Genomic DNA, 6789 nt, shown 5'->3' with positions numbered 1-6789 from the left:
TAAAAATGGGTCAGACAGGACGGTCGGTGTGAAGCATAGAGGACCCTCTGCTGCAGCTGTCAAACCTGTGTCTCACCCGGTGGCAATCCCGGGCTCCACACTGACTTTTTTTTATAGTGGCTTTTTTCCATTTTTCTCAAAACTTATATTTGGTACACTTAATAACTTTTATTAAATTAATAACTAATAACTTGGAGCCTTTCATTTCTAACATGTTTATCAGATTCGGTTTCTCATGATAAGCCTATCTACTTCTGCTAATTCTGAGGTGGGGAAAATGAACTGTCATGATTCCCGCTTGCACTAGAGGATTGTGACACGGGCTGACTTTGTGATGCCAGAGTCTTCTGTGCCATCACAGCGCAACTGTATGACATCCCAGAGTGATAGAGCAGCACTGGCTCTGTGGCATCACAAGGGGGATTTGTGAGATCCCAGGGTGGGCTGTGACATCCCAGGAGGCAGTGTGACATCTCAGGGGCTCTGTGACCTTACTGGGGAGGTCACTTCAAGCCAGCCCCCACTCACAGTTCCTCCCAGAGAAGTCCAAAGCTGCTGGTGCACAGTGGCATCCCGTGTCCCTCTGGGTCCCCCTGCCCCTGGCGCTGCAGCCTCCTCCTGAGGATGTTCGAGGAGATCAAGCCCAGAGCCTGACACGGGGACAGGGGCTCAGGGCCCTGAAAGTTGTAACAGGGAGACAGGGACCCCCTAGCAGCATCCCTGTGCCCCCAGGGCCAGAGCTTGGCCAGGGCTCCTTCACCGTCTTATGAAGGAGGGCTTGAGAACACTTATAAAAATCCCCAGCAGGGGAGTAGCATAAAACAGCTTTAATATTAAGTGACAGCACCACAGAGTTCCTTGGCAAGAGTCACTCTGCTCCTGACTGGAAACTTCAGGCACAGCAAGGAAACAAAGCAACAACAAAACCAAACAAAATCCAGGCAATCAAACCAAAAAGGAGTCAAGAACTGTCCCGGTGTCTCTGTGTCTCTGTGTGTTTTTGTGTGAGTGTGTATGTTAATGTGTGTGTGTGTGTGTGACGAAAGGACAGTGAGGGCAAGGATAAAAGGAATACAGCCTAAAAGCTAAACAGAGCTGTGGAATAACACTTAACAATATTCAACTTCGCTTAGAACTCCTATTAAGCTTCACAAATTAGCAAAAGAACAACTCTTAGCAGCATTTAACTTTGCTTACAGCTTGTGACTTTGTCGCTATAAGACACGTGAAAGCACGACGCGAGCCACCTGCTATTTGCAAGGTAAAGCTAGAAGTTTATTCTCTGACTCCAACTTTTATATTTTCCCAAAGGTGACATTGGATTGGAGAGTGAATGGGCCACCTCTCCAAAGACATTGGACAAACCACTAGTACATCAAGTTTGTCCAGCCCCATAAAAGATTGTAAACAATATGTTGTTGACAGAAATTGTGTGGGAAGGTTCTCCAACAGAATGTAAACTCAGAAGGCTTTAGAAAATCTTAAGAATCAGGGTAACATGACTTAACCTTACTTCCAGGCCTGACTGGCTCAGCTATCCAAGGCATCCAAAGTCCTCAGGGAGCAGCATATCTGCCACATTTCCCTGAGCACAGGCACTCCTGTGTGCACACAGACACAAAGAGTCACTACAAGGCACCTGTGTGAAATTCCCCTGAGAAAAGGGAAATGTTCCCTGTGGAGGCTTTGGCATCTCCCCAGGAAATGAAGGGTTGAGCCTGGAGCAGACAGTGTCTGTGATGAGCTCCAGAGGAGCTGAGCCCAGGGGCTGCTGGCCAAGGCCCTGGCCCAGTGAGCATTTCTCAGCTGGCAGGGCGGCCTGAGAAGGGGAGAGGGGAATGCACCAGACCAGGAACCATGGAACCAAGGGACCATTGTTACACTGTGGGGCCATGTGAGAAGAAGTGACCATTGGGACACTGTGGGGCCTTGTGAGACCAAGGGGCCATTGGGACACTGTGGGACCATGTGAGATCAAGAGACCATTGGGACACTGTGAGTCCTCATGGATTCATGGACACCACTGTGACATTGCTGGGCCTCATGGAAGCAAGGGGACCCAAGTGACGCCATGTGCCTCAGTGTAATGCAGGCATCATTGTGACACTGTGAGGCCCCATCCAACCAAGGCTCCATTGGGACACTGCGAGACCCCACGGAAACAAAGCTCCAGGGTAACACAGAGAGGCTGCCTGTAATCAGTGCTCCATTGTGACCCTGTGGAGCCAAAGGAGAGCGTTGTGACACTGCAAAGCCCCATGGTCCATTGTTCCAAAGGTCCACTGTGACATTGCAGGACTCATGGAACAGAGGAGTCACATGACACTGTGGGGCCTGTGGAACCATGGAGAACATTGTGACACTGCAAGGCCTCAAGGAATCATTAGGACTGTTATATGTCTATAGGATAATTCGTGCAAATAAAATTGTCATCTATTTTATGGTTATGTGCTGTTAAATTATACTCTTATAAGAAGTTTTTAAATTGCACAAGCCAGCAACAGTGATTGCAACACCATGTGAAAGCCACCTGGACAAGAGAGGGAGGACTTTATTTACAAGCGAACGAAAGTGGCCAGCCCGGAGAGGGATCGTGCATCAAGGTTGTCCGAGAAACACCCGGACGATAAATACACGATAAATATCCGAGACCGAGATAGTCAGAGCCATCAGGGAGGTACATCTCAAATCCGAATTCCGGGACTGCAAACACAGGTGTTCATCACTCTCCGGACATGTATTGTTCAACTTGCCACAGAGAAAAGAACTCCACATGAATACATGCACTTTGAAAAGGAAGAAAAGGGACTCTGGCTCAGGCATGGAAAATGGTATAAAAATGGGTCAGACAGGACGGTCGGTGTGAAGCATAGAGGACCCTCTGCTGCAGCTGTCAAACCTGTGTCTCACCCGGTGGCAATCCCGGGCTCCACACTGACTTTTTTTTATAGTGGCTTTTTTCCATTTTTCTCAAAACTTATATTTGGTACACTTAATAACTTTTATTAAATTAATAACTAATAACTTGGAGCCTTTCATTTCTAACATGTTTATCAGATTCGGTTTCTCATGATAAGCCTATCTACTTCTGCTAATTCTGAGGTGGGGAAAATGAACTGTCATGATTCCCGCTTGCACTAGAGGATTGTGACACGGGCTGACTTTGTGATGCCAGAGTCTTCTGTGCCATCACAGCGCAACTGTATGACATCCCAGAGTGATAGAGCAGCACTGGCTCTGTGGCATCACAAGGGGGATTTGTGAGATCCCAGGGTGGGCTGTGACATCCCAGGAGGCAGTGTGACATCTCAGGGGCTCTGTGACCTTACTGGGGAGGTCACTTCAAGCCAGCCCCCACTCACAGTTCCTCCCAGAGAAGTCCAAAGCTGCTGGTGCACAGTGGCATCCCGTGTCCCTCTGGGTCCCCCTGCCCCTGGCGCTGCAGCCTCCTCCTGAGGCTGTTCGAGGAGATCAAGCCCAGAGCCTGACACGGGGACAGGGGCTCAGGGCCCTGAAAGTTGTAACAGGGAGACAGGGACCCCCTAGCAGCATCCCTGTGCCCCCAGGGCCAGAGCTTGGCCAGGGCTCCTTCACCCTCTTATGAAGGAGGGCTTGAGAACACTTATAAAAATCCCCAGCAGGGGAGTAGCATAAAACAGCTTCAATATTAAGTGACAGCACCACAGAGTTCCTTGGCAAGAGTCACTCTGCTCCTGACTGGAAACTTCAGGCACAGCAAGGAAACAAAGCAACAACAAAACCAAACAAAATCCAGGCAATCAAACCAAAAAGGAGTCAAGAACTGTCCCGGTGTCTGTGTGTCTCTGTGTGTTTTTGTGTGAGTGTGTATGTTAATGTGTGTGTGTGTGTGTGACGAAAGGACAGTGAGGGCAAGGATAAAAGGAATACAGCCTAAAAGCTAAACAGAGCTGTGGAATAACACTTAACAATATTCAACTTCGCTTAGAACTTCTATTAAGCTTCACAAATTAGCAAAAGAACAACTCTTAGCAGCATTTAACTTTGCTTACAGCTTGTGACTTTGTCGCTATAAGACACGTGAAAGCACGACGCGAGCCACCTGCTATTTGCAAGGTAAAGCTAGAAGTTTATTCTCTGACTCCAACTTTTATACTTTCCCAAAGGTGACATTGGATTGGAGAGTGAATGGGCCACCTCTCCAAAGACATTGGACAAACCACTAGTACATCAAGTTTGTCCAGCCCCATAAAAGATTGTAAACAATATGTTGTTGACAGAAATTGTGTGGGAAGGTTCTCCAACAGAATGTAAACTCAGAAGGCTTTAGAAAATCTTAAGAATCAGGGTAACATGACTTAACCTTACTTCCAGGCCTGACTGGCTCAGCTATCCAAGGCATCCAAAGTCCTCAGGGAGCAGCATATCTGCCACATTTCCCTGAGCACAGGCACTCCTGTGTGCACACAGACACAAAGAGTCACTACAAGGCACCTGTGTGAAATTCCCCTGAGCAAAGGGAAATGTTCCCTGCGGAGGCTTTGGCATCTCCCCAGGAAATGAAGGGTTGAGCCTGGAGCAGACAGTGTCTGTGATGAGCTCCAGAGGAGCTGAGCCCAGGGGCTGCTGGCCAAGGCCCTGGCCCAGTGAGCATTTCTCAGCTGGCAGGGCGGCCTGAGAAGGGGAGAGGGGAATGCACCAGACCAGGAACCATGGAACCAAGGGACCATTGTTACACTGTGGGGCCATGTGAGAAGAAGTGACCATTGGGACACTGTGGGGCCTTGTGAGACCAAGGGGCCATTGGGACACTGTGGGACCATGTGAGATCAAGAGACCATTGGGACACTGTGAGTCCTCATGGATTCATGGACACCACTGTGACATTGCTGGGCCTCATGGAAGCAAGGGGACCCAAGTGACGCCATGTGCCTCAGTGTAATGCAGGCATCATTGTGACACTGTGAGGCCCCATCCAACCAAGGCTCCATTGGGACACTGCGAGACCCCACGGAAACAAAGCTCCAGGGTAACACAGAGAGGCTGCCTGTAATCAGTGCTCCATTGTGACCCTGTGGAGCCAAAGGAGAGCGTTGTGACACTGCAAAGCCCCATGGTCCATTGTTCCAAAGGTCCACTGTGACATTGCAGGACTCATGGAACAGAGGAGTCACATGACACTGTGGGGCCTGTGGAACCATGGAGAACATTGTGACACTGCAAGGCCTCAAGGAATCATTAGGACTGTTATATGTCTATAGGATAATTCGTGCAAATAAAATTGTCATCTATTTTATGGTTATGTGCTGTTAAATTATACTCTTATAAGAAGTTTTTAAATTGCACAAGCCAGCAACAGTGATTGCAACACCATGTGAAAGCCACCTGGACAAGAGAGGGAGGACTTTATTTACAAGCGAACGAAAGTGGCCAGCCCGGAGAGGGATCGTGCATCAAGGTTGTCCGAGAAACACCCGGACCATAAATACACGATAAATATCCGAGACCGAGATAGTCAGAGCCATCAGGGAGGTACATCTCAAATCCGAATTCCGGGACTGCAAACACAGGTGTTCATCACTCTCCGGACATGTATTGTTCAACTTGCCACAGAGAAAAGAACTCCACATGAATACATGCACTTTGAAAAGGAAGAAAAGGGACTCTGGCTCAGGCATGGAAAATGGTATAAAAATGGGTCAGACAGGACGGTCGGTGTGAAGCATAGAGGACCCTCTGCTGCAGCTGTCAAACCTGTGTCTCACCCGGTGGCAATCCCGGGCTCCACACTGACTTTTTTTTATAGTGGCTTTTTTCCATTTTTCTCAAAACTTATATTTGGTACACTTAATAACTTTTATTAAATTAATAACTAATAACTTGGAGCCTTTCATTTCTAACATGTTTATCAGATTCGGTTTCTCATGATAAGCCTATCTACTTCTGCTAATTCTGAGGTGGGGAAAATGAACTGTCATGATTCCCGCTTGCACAAGAGAATTGTGACACGGGCTGACTTTGTGATGCCAGAGTCTTCTGTGCCATCACAGCGCAACTGTATGACATCCCAGAGTGATAGAGCAGCACTGGCTCTGTGGCATCACAAGGGGGATTTGTGAGATCCCAGGGTGGGCTGTGACATCCCAGGAGGCAGTGTGACATCTCAGGGGCTCTGTGACCTTACTGGGGAGGTCACTTCAAGCCAGCCCCCACTCACAGTTCCTCCCAGAGAAGTCCAAAGCTGCTGGTGCACAGTGGCATCCCGTGTCCCTCTGGGTCCCCCTGCCCCTGGCGCTGCAGCCTCCTCCTGAGGCTGTTCGAGGAGATCAAGCCCAGAGCCTGACACGGGGACAGGGGCTCAGGGCCCTGAAAGTTGTAACAGGGAGACAGGGACCCCCTAGCAGCATCCCTGTGCCCCCAGGGCCAGAGCTTGGCCAGGGCTCCTTCACCCTCTTATGAAGGAGGGCTTGAGAACACTTATAAAAATCCCCAGCAGGGGAGTAGCATAAAACAGCTTCAATATTAAGTGACAGCACCACAGAGTTCCTTGGCAAGAGTCACTCTGCTCCTGACTGGAAACTTCAGGCACAGCAAGGAAACAAAGCAACAACAAAACCAAACAAAATCCAGGCAATCAAACCAAAAAGGAGTCAAGAACTGTCCCGGTGTCTGTGTGTCTCTGTGTGTTTTTGTGTGAGTGTGTATGTTAATGTGTGTGTGTGTGTGTGACGAAAGGACAGTGAGGGCAAGGATAAAAGGAATACAGCCTAAAAGCTAAACAGAGCTGTGGAATAACACTTAACAATATTC

The sequence above is a fragment of the Lonchura striata genome, unplaced genomic scaffold, assembly GCF_046129695.1.
Source record: "Lonchura striata isolate bLonStr1 unplaced genomic scaffold, bLonStr1.mat Scaffold_113, whole genome shotgun sequence".
NCBI classification, from domain to species: Eukaryota; Metazoa; Chordata; class Aves; order Passeriformes; family Estrildidae; genus Lonchura; species Lonchura striata.
This window is presented reverse-complemented; position numbering follows the sequence as displayed.